We start from the raw sequence: 15,101 nt of genomic DNA, 5'->3' as shown, positions 1-15,101 counted from the left end.
TTTTTTTTTTTTTTTTTTTTTTTTTATAAATTTTAAATTTATTCTTCTGACACTCGTCCAACCTGACTATGTCTTAGTCTCCAAGACTTAATTAACAAAACTAACTTAAAAATTACCTACACAATAAAAATATTCAGTTCTATATTTATGATATTTAAGATTTAAAAATTTATGAAAAATATTTTTTTTTTTTTTTTTTCAAAAAAAAAGTAAGAGTATTCATTAAACATTAAACATATTCTTCTAAATACTTCTGTTTATGTGTTTTTCTGTGTCATGGGGTAGAACTTGTGTCACTGTAAATAGTCCCTTATATTTAGTAGCACTTTTCATATAGACCATGTCTCCTATCTTTGTGATACTTTTAAATCTATAATGTTTATTTCATAATTTTTTGTATACTTCCTTTGTTCCATTTCTTTATGTTCTTTGACCTCTTTTCTCAATTTTTCAGCGTAATTGATAACTTTTCATTCTTACCTGTATATAACTACTAATCCATTCAATTTCGGCCAAGTAGTATATCCATATAATTCAGGAGTTTTTTTTTCGACCAGTGGGATTTATAGTATTTTCTATATTTCTTTATATATGTATCCCATTTGTTGTTATCATCTGACAACAAAGTGAATGCAGATATCTATGGAATAATAATGAGCTTGTTTCAACCATTTATGGTTGCATCATACAAATTCACCCAAATGGTTGCTATTTAAAATTGGACCCCTCTTGATAATCCTCGGGCTTATTGTAGGTTGGCTAATACCAAGCATGTCTCCATTTAATATCTGAAAACTACAAGTCATATAACCAGAATAAACAAATTTAAGTAATTGAATAACGGGAGAATGGGGTAAACCACGATTGGTAGTTTTTTGCAAGTCTTCAATTTATAAGAAGTAAAATAGTTTCTGTAGATCATGTAGCCTTGCTTAAACTATATCGCATTAATCCCCCCTCGCTAAACATTTCTATTGGATTTCCAGCATCAATATATCGTTTTGGAACTCAAAGACGATTTTCTTCTTCCACATGTTCCAAAATATCCTCAAACTCTTCTAACATATTCAAAACTGTGATTCAAAACTGTTTATCAGACAAAACGGATATATTTTGTTTTTACTAAAAGTTAGGTTAAGGAAACTATCCACAGATAACATAAACTATCCAAAATAACAATCTCCAAAATGAAAATAGCAATCTCCAAAATGACGTTTGCTCGTGTATTCTGTGGATTCCGCTCTCGAGAGCCCAAGACCGTCTTGGCGTCTCGAGATGCAACTATAAATACGGGCCTTAGTCTTCTTATTCAAAGGTTAATAATAAAAAGTGTCTTGAAAATGTAATACCCAAGCTGTGGTATGTTTACCTACTGATGAAGCAATTACTTTTATAGACGGCTTAGAAGGGTTTTGACTTTTTTTTGTCTAAAAACATTAATTAACTTTGAATTTATGAGTCCAACAACCTCAAGTTAGATTTTACAGCGGCATATATATATATGTAATTATATTTATGCAACATACTTTTCTTTTAACGTTATTTTAAAATTAGTAATATCCGCGTAACAGGTATATAGTACGAACATTTATAGGTTTAAGTTCGACGTATTTACTTTCGAGGTAAGCTGATATGGCAAAAAAATATAACAAAATTATTGGCGAACATTATATCATTTAAATTAGTTAATGGAGCGAAACCAATTTAAGTAAAAACAATGTTTATTTTTCTTATACCTTTTTAGTAGTTTGGACTATACCTATTAAGAACTATTGTTAATGATACCCATGTCCTTTTTATATACGATTTGAATTTATTTCTCATAACTTTAAATTTCATTGGATTTTAAACTTTCTAAACAATAATTTCTTACCAGTTCAACCACAGGTTCAACTCCTTCATGCGGCAACCCGTTAAACACTATTTATATTTCCACCACAAGAGGTCAGCACAAATCGTAGGTTTTTTAATTTTGACAGACAGAAAGTTTATTTTTATCTATCTGTATATTTTGACAGCTACTATCTTTGTATCCCGTCGCGCACCGTAAAATGCCGAGGAAACTGTTTATAATATTTAGATTAAAGTTGTGCATTTATCCTTGATTTAAACCAAATGAGTCATGAGGTAGTACTTTACATGCTGTAGATATATTTATAGGTATTACATTTCCATCATAGTGTGTGTGTGGTTTTTCTTATAGTTATAGTCTTGTTATACATATTTACACGGAGTAAACAATGAAGTGACCAATAATACAATCAGTAACTTCACCGATACTTACTTCCACAGAATTAATTGGATGAAAATTACCAAAACACCAAATCAGTTGTATATCAGAATATAAAATAGACTCATGCGCCCCAGTATAAACTTCTGAGGGATAGTTTTTGCACTAGTGGATACTTTAATGATGAAGGTGGCAAAAACTTGCTGAGTTTTATTAATGAAAATAAAGTATACATAGATTCCAAGGACCTTATGCTATCTTTGGATGGAACATTGATAAGGACTCGGAAAGGGATGTTTTAATGTGGTATAAAAAAGTATCTAAATAAATTAATAACCCTCGAACAACTTCACTGGGATTTCTGCATTATATGAGTTGTGGAAACAACATGATCTAGAAGGCTTTTGAAATGTTTTATTATTCCCAAAAAAAATATTACATCCCGGCTCTTTGTCTCAGTTTTAAAACAATTCTTATCAAGTTTTAAAATGAGGATGAATGTGTGTCTAACAATTGTACAGAATTTTTAATTGAAGATTTCTTACCTCATCTAATCTATTGTCAGCATAACGAATTAAGGCAGTCTCTTGTTCAATTTCGCCTTACTGTTTTATTGAACTTTTTTCCAATATCTTGTGTTGGAGGCCGTTCGGCCGAAGATACAAATGCGTTTTTTTATCTCAAATTACCAAGGTAATATAACCTTACTCTGGTCAATTTTGTGTCGACTCTAAGTATTTTAATACTCGCAAGGTTTTTTTCGACTGTAGTAGAACTGCAGGAAAAAGGTGAAGAAGTATGTGAGAAGATATATTTCATTTTTTTGTTTAAAATATTTAGACCATAAATTTACAAATTCCGAAGTCCAAGAAATTTTTCATAATTCTCCATTAAACTGGAACATACTTCGAAAAGAACTAGATGATAAAATTTAACATTCTTAATGGCCTACATCATATTCTGACATCTGAATGTAATATCGATGAATTAACCAGGGTATATGCTGATTGGAAGAATTTAGATCCACAAAAGGTATAAAATTTATTTAGTTTAAACAAACTATAATGCTGTTTGTAGTTTTCAGATGCGCTAAAGATTTTATGTAATGATCCTATAACAAATGCACAGACTAAAATTTTTCTGTTTGAAAAACTAATTCCTATTATGATGGATACCACAAATGTTAATGATGCCTTGAAAATACATCATATTGATCTTGGGCTTGAGTTTGCATTGGCTTTTCAAATTACACAATTGAATAATGAAGAATTTGGAAATTTTTTGAAGAAAGTAAATGAGTAAGTGAAATTAAATATTTTTAGGTACTTAGATATTTGTAGACTTAAGTGAATATTTTTTGCTACAATTTTATTTTAAGTGAGTAAACAAAGTTGCATCAACTTTGTAAAGCTAGAGAATATTTTTTCTCCATTTTTGGAAGGAAATTAGTTATATTTAATGTACCTTTTCTAGCATAAGTCTATTTTTAATCATACTATTCAAAACGTATGATGAAATTATTGGGCAAAAGTGAAGTAGAAATAATAAAAAAAGTATTTAGAGTTAACGTCACGTTTTTGCTTCTAAGGCCAATCTGGATGGGGCCTACTTTGTCTCTGCGGAATCCGAAATCGCGGTACTCGGCCTTACTCTGGCCTTTTTTTGTCCCTGGCCTGCCCTGGTTTTTTTTTTTGGGAAGTTTGGTATTTTTTTATTTTAATTTTGTGGAATAAACTGTACGCACCATTGTCAAAAACAATGAAAAAAAATTATTACTCAAATGCTTAAAAAGGAGCATAGAAGCACATGTTTTTTTTACTATAGAAACCTACAATTATGTGACGTTTAAAAAAGAAAATGTAGATGTTATTGTTTATTATAAGTTAATGTAAATATATATTAATAATTAATGTAATTTATTTATAACAATAGTATTCTAAGAAATAAAACAAATTCTGTGGTCTTAACTGTTGCTTCTTTGGGAAAGTATGTAACTTATAAAGATTAACACGTACATATTTGAACCCCGTTATAGACCATTCCAGAACACGTGACTTTAACAGATCCGCCATTTTCACTGGGAGGCATACAAACCGTATATAAACCATTCTTTTGCATTTTTTTGTGTTTTTAATTTGGCTGTACTTAAACTGCCGTTAAACGCTAGCTTACTAAAATGCCGTTAATAGGTATGATGTCGTTGATGTGACGCACTTGACGGCTTTATGAAATATAGGAATTTTATAAGGACTAACCAATGCTATCCACCCCACCAAATCACCAACTTAACCAACGCAACTAACCTCGACACTGATAAAAAATATGACAAACAAATATAAATTAGTAAAAATCAACCAACCCCACCAAATAACCAACTAACCAATGAATTAACACCCTCCAAATAACCACGCTAACCAACCCGCCAAATAACTAAACCAATCCAACCAAAAAGAGTGAAACCAATGCAATAAGATGACGCTATAAGCAAAAAAAATATAAAAAAGTCTTGGTCGGCGTGAGATTTGAACCACGGACCATTCGCTTACGAAGCGATAGCCTCAGCCACAGACCCACAGGTGCTCTTGCAAAGTTCTTAAGGCTAGGCATTACTTTCCGCCGACATGAACGACGTCGCAATATCTATTAACGGCATTTTAGTAGGCTACAGTTTAACGGCTGTTTAAGTACATCATTTTAATTTTGGTTGTAATTTTTAATTTTGGTTGGTGTCAAATACGTTTAAATTTCCTATACCGCGGCCTCCCCATAAGAGAAATGAGAGAATTTATGTCCCAGTATTGAAGGAGGACAGAAAATCGAGACGAATGGTTTCAAGACATAGGTTCATCCTTGTTTAGTCAAACCTCCTACCACACAAGGATAGACTTATGTAGGAAATGCATTGAAATTTTATAGCCATCCTTTAACATCGGAACAGGAATTTAAGCGGTACCTTCCGTATAGGTAATTTAAACGTATTTGGTTGGTGTATTTTCCGCCGGTGCTGCCACCATCGGAGAATAGCGTAAACAGCCGACTAAATAAATACACGAGTTTAAATGGCGAGTACATGAAAAATTAGTTATAATAATATTTGAAATGTATTAGTAAGTGCAATTTGTGAAAGTTCTAAAGAAAATTAAAAATGTAAATCTTTGGAATAGGTACTCAAGTTAATAAAACTATTTAGATTAGTAATAGCACGCCGACTACTTCAGCTACGGTATCTATCATAGTTTTGTGCACCGGTTTTGCTAGTTGGGCCATAACTAGGGCTATCTCAACATAATAATGATGTTAGAAAACGTTTTTTGGGTTTTGATTATGATTTGTTTACTCACTTATTTCGTCGAAATGCCCGATTCCGTTTTTGCTTTTGATCAAATCAGTATGATAAAGCTGAGAAGTTGTAAAATGTTCTAGGAGAGTTGTATTGAGTGTTATAGAACATAACATATGGTTGTATTATATAGAACATAATTGCATAGTTGTTGGGTGCAACAGGCTGCAACAACCATGTAATTATAGGTTTGTTCCAACCCGCCGCAGAACCGTCACCGAACGATCACGCTCGTGCGCAGTAATTCAAATGTGTTCCAACCGAGATTTGACGGTTATCGGACGATCCTATTTGCGTACCAACCTACCTTTGGATCGTTTAGCTACGATTTCAGAACGGTAATTTCGGTACATGGTCCAAATTGAGAACTATTTGGGTTGATTTGCGCATTAAAGCATATTGGCAGGGATTATCGATTTTTAACAGCTGATTCCGGTCAGGCGTCCGGCTGATGCTTCTTCGTCTTGGTTATTTTTTACGAATTCGAATACGTGTGCGTTATACTTTTGCTTGTGAGTTTGTGTGGAGTAAATCGGAAATTTTAATTAATTTTATATTTATAAAATAATGTTCAAAGATTATACTACTGCAATGAAATAACAGGAAACAACGAATAACAGGAACATAAAAGAGAGGATAGGTAAGTGAGTTAGTGAGTATACAGTTGAAACAACACTTACCAACAATTACTGGATTCTGATTCTCCAGTTCAAGAATAATAAATATTATTATTGCAAATTGCAAACAAAAATTATAGGGTTGTGAATTTCATAACATTCTAAACAAAAACAAAAAACCGATCGATACACGCACGCTTGACACTTTTGACAGTCCCGAAAACAATACACAAAGCGTTCCAACGTTGATACTTTTTGCACCGTCACGAAACTATTCGAAGTTTGTACATTCTAACAAAGTGCAAGAAAACTGATTCGAGTACGATTTCGAAACGATTCCGAAATGCTGGTTGGAACAAACCTTATGTTCTCCTTTTCGTGTTGGTATTTTTTCGGCAATTTTATTATCATTTGAAATTGGCAACATAACGCGTCGTCCAGTTTGGGTTCTTTTTTACCTAATTTTTACTACCCGAATAAATAGCACACCCTGTATATTACTGCATTGTTGGCTTCCTTTCAGACCACTTTACATAATCCTAAGATATGAATAAATATATTTTGATAGTTTCAGAGATATTAATAAATAAATTAAAAAAAATTATATTTTTTAACCTGCATTAAAAAAAATATATTACAAATACAAGAACTCTTCTGAAATCAAAACTATATTAGGTTTTTACTTTAGATGGTATATACTTAACTTTGCTATAAATATCGTAATCTTAAATCATACAGGAGGTTCAAAATTCTACGCCAAACTTTCTAAAATATAAAATAATTTTTCTTTGTTTTTTTTTTTAAATGGAACACTCTGTATATTATTTTTTTATTAGATGGAAAATTAAAAACTGAACATTTTTTGTGTTTAACACATTTCAAAATTTTTAATGGTTTTGCAGATACACGCAGTATTAATCCATATGGCTTTCAACGGTAAAATACGAGAGAAAAATTATTGGGTGGCTTTGATAAAAATTTACAAAGGAAAATGCCATATGAAATATAAAACGGCGAATATCTGCGAAACCGTTAAAAATTTTGAAATACTCTTAATACAAAAATTTTTTATTTTTTAATTCTCCATCTATTGAAGAAATATTATACAAGGTGTTCCATTTAAAGAAACGAAGAAAAATTATTTTATATTTTAGAAAGTTTGGCGTAACATTTTGAACATCCTGTATGATATACTATTACCATATTTATAGAAAGGTAAGTACAGACCATCTAAAGTAAATATCTAGTATAGTTTTGATTCCAGGGGAGTTCTTGTATTTTTAATATTTTTTTTATTAAAGACTGAAAAATATATATTTTTTATTTATTTATTAATATCTCTGAAACTATCGAAATATATTTACTCATATCTTAGGATTATATAAAGTGATCTGAAAAGAAGCCAAAAATGCAATAATATACAGGGTGTTCCATTTAAAAAAATCATCACACCCTATAGAAGTGAAAATAGTTTCCTGGAATGCATCCTAGAACATACTTTAGATTTGCACTTGAAACACAATTTTTAAGTTTCTCATTCTAGGAGCTACATATGCCCGACGCACTAATGCCGGACCCTGTATAGTTTCAATCACTGCACTAGTAAAAACTAAAATACTTAAAAAATGTCAAAAAGGCCACGATTTTAATAATATTTCAATGCGATCAACATGAATGGTAACGGGACTGCGTGAAATACTTTAGTCGGTTACTTCTAATTCCTGCCGTATCGAGCGCTGCGGTCGGAATTTTTTAAATCAAATGAAATGCTCCAATCCTATACGCGATTTTGTATTGAACGCATCTTTTGTTTACAAAATACAGTAATTTGCTCATTTTAGCTACATCAAAAATATATCAGATTTAAGAGACAGTCCAGTTCAGTCACTGGGAAAAACTCTGGATGTTTCTGGTGAGATTGTTTGGGAAAAAACTACATCATTCTATGAGTTTAATTAATAAACTACTAAGAGTCGTGGAACATGCTTTTAGAAATTCCACCTTGAACAAAGACTAAAAAGGGTATGACTGCTGGAAAGTAGGTTACATATTTAACAAGAAAAATTATAAAATAACTATCAAAATGATATATTTCAGGAACTTATAGATAACGGAAGTTTAGATGCTGTCTACCTAAGTAGCGACAAACAAATACGATTGTTACTAACGCCTCTGCGTGCCAAATTCTCTAAACAGGAAGCTGTCATAATTAAAAGATTCGATGTGTTTATTTATCTCATACAGAAACTGCAAGACAAAGGCATACTAGTACTGAAGGAGTTTCTCGAATTTTGTTTCGGGGATGTCAGTGAAGATACTGACCCGCACAAATCTGGTCAAGGAAGAAGTTTTTCGGGATTATGGTTGAGGAGTGCCAAAGCCTTCCTAGCGATCCTTGGTAATTAACAATATTTATTGTTTTGTAAGTGCATGGTCATTTAATACAGTCACCGGCAAAAAAAACCGGCCACTAAAAACTAGTCCCAATTTCAAAGTTGGATTTCTCGCAGAACCACTCATTAGATTTTGATGATTTTTTTTTAAATTGTAAATTAATTCCTTCTTAACGGATGCTACGTCAGCAATTTTTATTCCGAATTTATTTTGAGCATATACAGAGCACAACAATAAGACGAAGTTTTTTGCCCAAACTTTGTAACACCCTGTAGGGTGCAGCAGCTGTGATAGCTATTGCTAAATCAAATGATATTGTAGCCTCATCTTTTGTGAGTGTTTTGTTTTTTTAATCAAGACATTACCTCTGTTTGTTTTGGAGATAAGCTGCTTTAAAACAAACGCCTCGAAAAAAGCTTTAAAAACAAATCAAACATCAAAACGTAGGTAAGTTTAACTTAAAAATAACTAAAACATAAAAATTAAAAAAAAAAGATAAAAAAATTAAGGGACTAATATCTAGTGTCCACTCGCCTGGTGAAATTTCCCGTTTCCATATTTCGATTCCAGGCATCCTGGACTGTTGTTCGAAATATACCCAGGGTATCGGAGACATAATGTTGACTTTGGCCATCCTCAATTAAAGCCACAATACGAGCAACATCCGTTACAGATAATGGCATTTTTTAATTTGACAACCGTTTTTGTTATATTGCAAATACTCATAAATCCGTTTTCGCCTATGTCGCCATGATTGTTATTTATACATAAAACTTTCTGCCTGCAAAGTATTTTCCGAGACGTTCGTTTTAAAACAGCATATCTCCAATACAAAAAGAGATAATGTGGTGATTAAAAAAACAAAATGCTCACAAAAGATGAGGCTACAATGTGATTTAATTTAGCAACAGCTACTACCGCTGCTGCACCCTACAGGGTGTTACAAAGTTCGGCCAAAAAACTTCGTTATATTGTTGTGCCCTGTATATGCTCAACATAATTCGGAATAAAAATTTCTGACGTAGAATCCGTTAAAAAGGAACTAATTTACAATTTAAAAAAAAAATCATCAAAATCTAATGAGCGTTTCGCGAGAAATCCAACTTTGAAATTGAGTCTAGTTTTTAGTGGCCGGTGAGTTTATACAGGAAAATCAATAAAAGTTTGCGTCATAAAAATATTTGACGAATGCACGTCACAATGTTGTCACGGCTACTTTTTTTACTTTCTGACAGAAGTTGCAAGTTGGTTGAGCTTGCAACGTTGCAACGCGAATTATATTTTTGAAGCTCTCCCATATACTAAATGAAGTAGGTCTTCTGGTTAACCTTAGTCTTTTTTGGATAACTAAATACTAAAATATATTTCTTTTTCTATATACATATGTGCTTTCATTCAAAGATATTTTGGACACACTATTACAGGCGGTGGCGCAACCTCTTTCGCCTCAGTTTGAATTATACGAAAACGGAAAAGATGTAGAAACAAAATATTTTATGGGTATATTGTGGGGAGGCAATGTGTACAATTTAAAAGCACTATTTTAAAATATATTAAGGTGTATTCAGAACCTTTAAGATTCCATGCCCAAAGTTATATTTTTCTTATGGAAAACCACATCGGTATTTTTAGGTGTAATAAATGTAGCACTAAACTTATATTTACTGGTTGCATAATTGCATTACCTAGCTATCATAACCCTTTGAATAAAGAAGAACTAGGAAGGAGCATTAATTGCTATCCATGGTATTCATGCATGGTGGGTGGAAAAGGCACCATAAAAAGCTCTCTAGGGTGGGGATCCTTGGACAGTTCTGTTTGTACTCCTTCATTTTCACATCTTTGAATTTGATTTGATAATTTTGTTCGGACTCTCTCTCTCGCTCTCTCGCGCGCCTTTATTTTTATGTTATTCTATTATTTATTTCTACTAGATATTTATAAAGGTAGTAAATCTAGATGGAATTGTGGCAGAACTTAATTAACAGTGACACTATTCGCGATTTATCGAAAAAGGGACTCTCTAAGATAAGTTGGTTGTTAGCGTGCGGTAGATCTCGGCCAAAAATTGAGGGAAATAATGGAACAACTTTTTCGCTAGTAAGTGGGACTATAATAATTACATACGTGTAGTAAACCGATCATTTTATGAAATTACACTTAAAATTATATATTTTATCTTTGCTTTTAGCTTGATATACTTTATTTAGCTTGTCAAAGATTAGATGTCAAAGGATTTAGATACGTCAATTGGTGTGAAAACATGTGTTTCCTGCTATATTCAAAACAGCTGAGGTTCAGTTGCTATCGGATGTTTATGTCGCTCCCTAATAAAATACTTGTGGTATATCGACTAACTTTATGTCATTTCTACTTAGAATTGATGTATTATATAGTCTGCTTATAAAATTTTATAACTACCAAACATTTATTTTCACAACGTTAATAATAAAAACACAAATTATTGCAGTCTACCACGTTCTACCCTACCATTCGATAAGTTTTACATTTTTAAATAAAATCTAGAACACATTGTAAACTGATGGAATTTAAGTCGGCCATATTTGAGGCCCATCGCGGTGTACCTAAGATTTTTGATATGCTCCTTCCTTAGTCTTCTTATTCAAAGACATAACCGCATCGTGTATTGAGGAACCTGGCGAATTCGCCAGAAAGTAAAAGGAAATTACAGAATTCTTTAGAACGTTCCAGAAACACTCGCCAGGGGGTATATAAAGGCCCTCGCTTTGGCAGTTAGCAGTCGGAAGTTTGATAATACCGCGTTTTAAATTTTTGTGAATTATATTGGGGCGAAGGTGCCAGAATCGTTAGAGTAATAGTAGTTGCATAAATTGTGTTGTAAAATAGTATAAGTTTGTGTGTTACAGAGTGAGAAAAAAAATAAATTTCGTTAAGAGTATTTTATCGTCGAGTTTAAATTAGTGGACCCACGGATCCCGTAACAGTATTTTATTTCATTTTTGGATTCTGCGTAAAATACTATAACTTTTTTATATAAAAAAAAAATTAATATTTTAAAAACTTGGTTTTTTGAGGATATTTAAGTATGCATGCAATAGAATAGATTATCACGCCCACTGTACGCATTACACTTACTTTTCAGAATTAATTTTTGTGTGCTGAATTTAGAAGTAGAGAAATGACTTTTAACTGAAAAAATTTTATTGATTCCTTTAAATTTAGTAGGGGGGTTACTTGCGTACCAAAAAATTGACTGACTCTATTTTTAAGCTATTTGGTTTTACGATAACAACTTTGTTTTCTCAAATTGCAACACCCCGTATTTTTTCATATAATGAAGTAGCAATTTAAATGCCCTTTTCAAACTTATATTAGAATTTCCTATACCTATCTAGCTCAGATTAATGCGATTTTCAATAAAATGTCAATCAAGACGGCTGGTACTCGCCATGGAATTTTTCTAGTGACAGTTAATAAAACTGCTTTTCAAAATCTATTAGTTTATGGCATTATTATTTAGATTGTATAATAATTTACTTAAATTTACCCACAATGTAAGTTTAATAAGTAGTATTCATTATTTTACCACAAAAATAAAGCAGTATCTGCTGGCGGAATTATGGATAACATTTGTAGTGTTTTTTTTTGTGAGGAAATTGCTTCATTTGACCTTAAGGGCTTATGCTCAAAGATACTCAAATAGCAGTCTTGCTGATAAGCGTTCCTTGAAAATTACTTGTCTTCATTTCGCAGATCTAGAGCTGTGGTTTTATAAAAAAACTATTAGGCTAAAAGAAAGTGGAAGTGAAGAAAACGATATTTGCTGTAATTGGCTCTTATTAATTAAACAAGTCATCGTAGAATAAACAAAAACTATTCCTTTTTCTCTCCTTGATAGGATAATAAATACATATTTAATAAATATCTATTTATTAAAATTTGGTAAGTTAAATTTAAATTAAAAGTAAACTGGCTATTAAATTTAAATAATCCTATAAACTAATTTCGATGTGAAATAGCTACTACTGTCACTAGATCTCTGCACCTGACGAACATCAGTTTCGTGTGATTTGCCACTTTTATTCGAAAAAATTGTATCTTTAACTTTCAGGAATTTTGAGCTTAAAGATAGGAATAAGCCAAACCATAGATAAATGCAACAAGTTTAGATTGGAAGCCCGATTAAAAAATTTTGGGTCGCGAAATAATTTTGGGTCGCGACCGTTATACGCGATCTGACGCTGCTATAGCGGTCGCTAGGAACAACGGCAAACTAAAACCGAAATAATTTTCTCTTGTCAAGTCCAAATCTTCAAAATTCATAATAATCTTTCAAAAAAAAAAAAAAAAAAAAAAAATTTAAAGAAATTCCGAAAAGTGTTTTAAGCGACTCCATTATTCAAAGTACATTATAGCTACTTGTGAATTTAATTCAAGTTTTATTTTACTCCAACTGGTGATAATTGTAAAAAAGTGGCATAAAAAATCTTAAAAAGCTGTGCTGTTAACTGTGAACTGCAAAAACATCGTGGATCGTGGCATAACGTCGGTTTCCAAAGTTTGATAGGTATTTCATACATGCCGTTCTTATAGAAAATAAAGTTTCTTGTAGCAACACCACTGTGTTTTATTTATAAATTATTTTTTTTCTTCAAAATAAATTTGAACATAAACAATTATTTGGCGAATAAATCCGGAAAAAGCCGAACAGCTCCGAAATTTTCAATAAATTTTGGGTCGCAGACCGTTTGCAAAGATATTCGCCAAATAGTGTTTACATTGTCCCTTTGAATTTTAAACTTGTTTCATTTATTATTGAGAAACCCTATATATAGTTTGAAACAGAGCATTCCTTCCGATTTTTTTTAGAATATAACGGGGTATGTATTTGATAATAACGAAGTTTTTATGTAACCTCTCGACCAGGAATTTTTTATACTCCTCTACTACATTAACGAAAATCAAATTTTTCAAGTAAAGTTATTCCTCTATTCTATAAAAGTCAAAACTAAGGATTAATTCTTGAAAAGGAATGTACGGGCTGAGTCAAATTCACGTTGTAAGAAACATTCTTTTTTATAGGAGATAGGCAAAAACTAATATCAGTGTCTGGAGCTCAATTTTTGTCAAAGACATGATGGTTGGAACCGCAATCGATATCTGTTACCGTTCCGGAGTACGGGGTGTTTTTTTCAAAAGTATGCATTTTAACAAACTTGCTGTAACTTTTTTGCTATGGAAATTTTGTATTTTTATTGAAGAACATTCACCAAGCACCTTTTACGTAGAATTTAATGGTTTAAGTATAATTTTTTTTAAAATAATAATTTAAGATTATCAAACAGAAAATTTAGATTTTCTTTAATTATGGGATATATTTTTAATTTATTGAAAAGAATTTAAAATTACTTCCAAAATATAACAACTTGATATTTTGCTCGATTTTTCTTCTTGCTAGATCTTCTTCGAGATTATAGTATATAAAAACTTCACCCGCTTTAAATAAGTCGGCTTCACGCTCCCGCGCCGGCTGTAATGCAAAACAAATCTAGCTGTGAGTCAATTTAAAACGGAAAATAATATTTTTGCTATGAGAGATGCAGAATTTCTATAACATTTTAAAATATATTTTAGTTTTTTGCTAGTACAGTTATTAAAACTATATCTAATAAACAATTAAAAATAAATAGCAATCAACACATGAGATTTTGCTTACAGGTGTTCAACATATCTACCGTCTTCTGTTATGGAGAGACAGATAGAGGGGTAGATTTTGAACATTTCTCGCGGAATCATTAACTCAGTGAGGGGTGAAAGATACCCTCTCATTACTGCCTAATATTTCTAATTTCTTGTCTAGATTATACGGAAGAATACCGCCGCGCCTTATTCTTTCCGCAATATATTCCATTAGGATTAGATCCTATGGGCACTAAGTCAGGGCAAGACACTAAGAACGGCCAACTGTTACTGGCTGGGATGTTTGGTTAGGTATTTTCAATTATTCTTAAAATTTGGCTGCAAAAATTTGCTGATATCAGCGTTCAGAGGTGGTGCGCCGTCTTGCTGGAAAAAATAATGTTTTCGAGTTCCATTTAAGGGCATATATCATCCATAAGGGGTAAAAAGCCTACTAGTTAGAAAGTGGCGAACTTTTTTAAAAATTCTGTATTTCGAAGGAGATTATCAACAAAAATATCAAGTATGCATATATCGTTGGAATGGTAACTTTTAAATTCCTATTCGCCCTCTCTCAAAAAATACTAGGGGTGTCCAAATTAAAAAATCAATTTTTCTTGTTGATATAACTCTTAAACTTTAATTTTAAAAAAATTATACTCTAGCCATTACACATTCTAACGCTACACCATAGGTGCTCCGAATATTTCGTCGAATTTGACCCACCCTGTACAGGAGCCCGTCACAACTTTTTTTATATAGCATGCATATTTTAAATATCTTTAAAAAAAAAAAAAAAAAAAAAAAAAAAAAAAAATAAATCTTTATAAATAAATGCCTATATTTATCTCTCTTTTCC

This window comes from Sitophilus oryzae, unplaced genomic scaffold, assembly GCF_002938485.1.
Source record: "Sitophilus oryzae breed Bouriz unplaced genomic scaffold, Soryzae_2.0 scaffold_683_pilon_pilon, whole genome shotgun sequence".
Classification (NCBI taxonomy): Eukaryota; Metazoa; Arthropoda; class Insecta; order Coleoptera; family Curculionidae; genus Sitophilus; species Sitophilus oryzae.
This window is presented reverse-complemented; position numbering follows the sequence as displayed.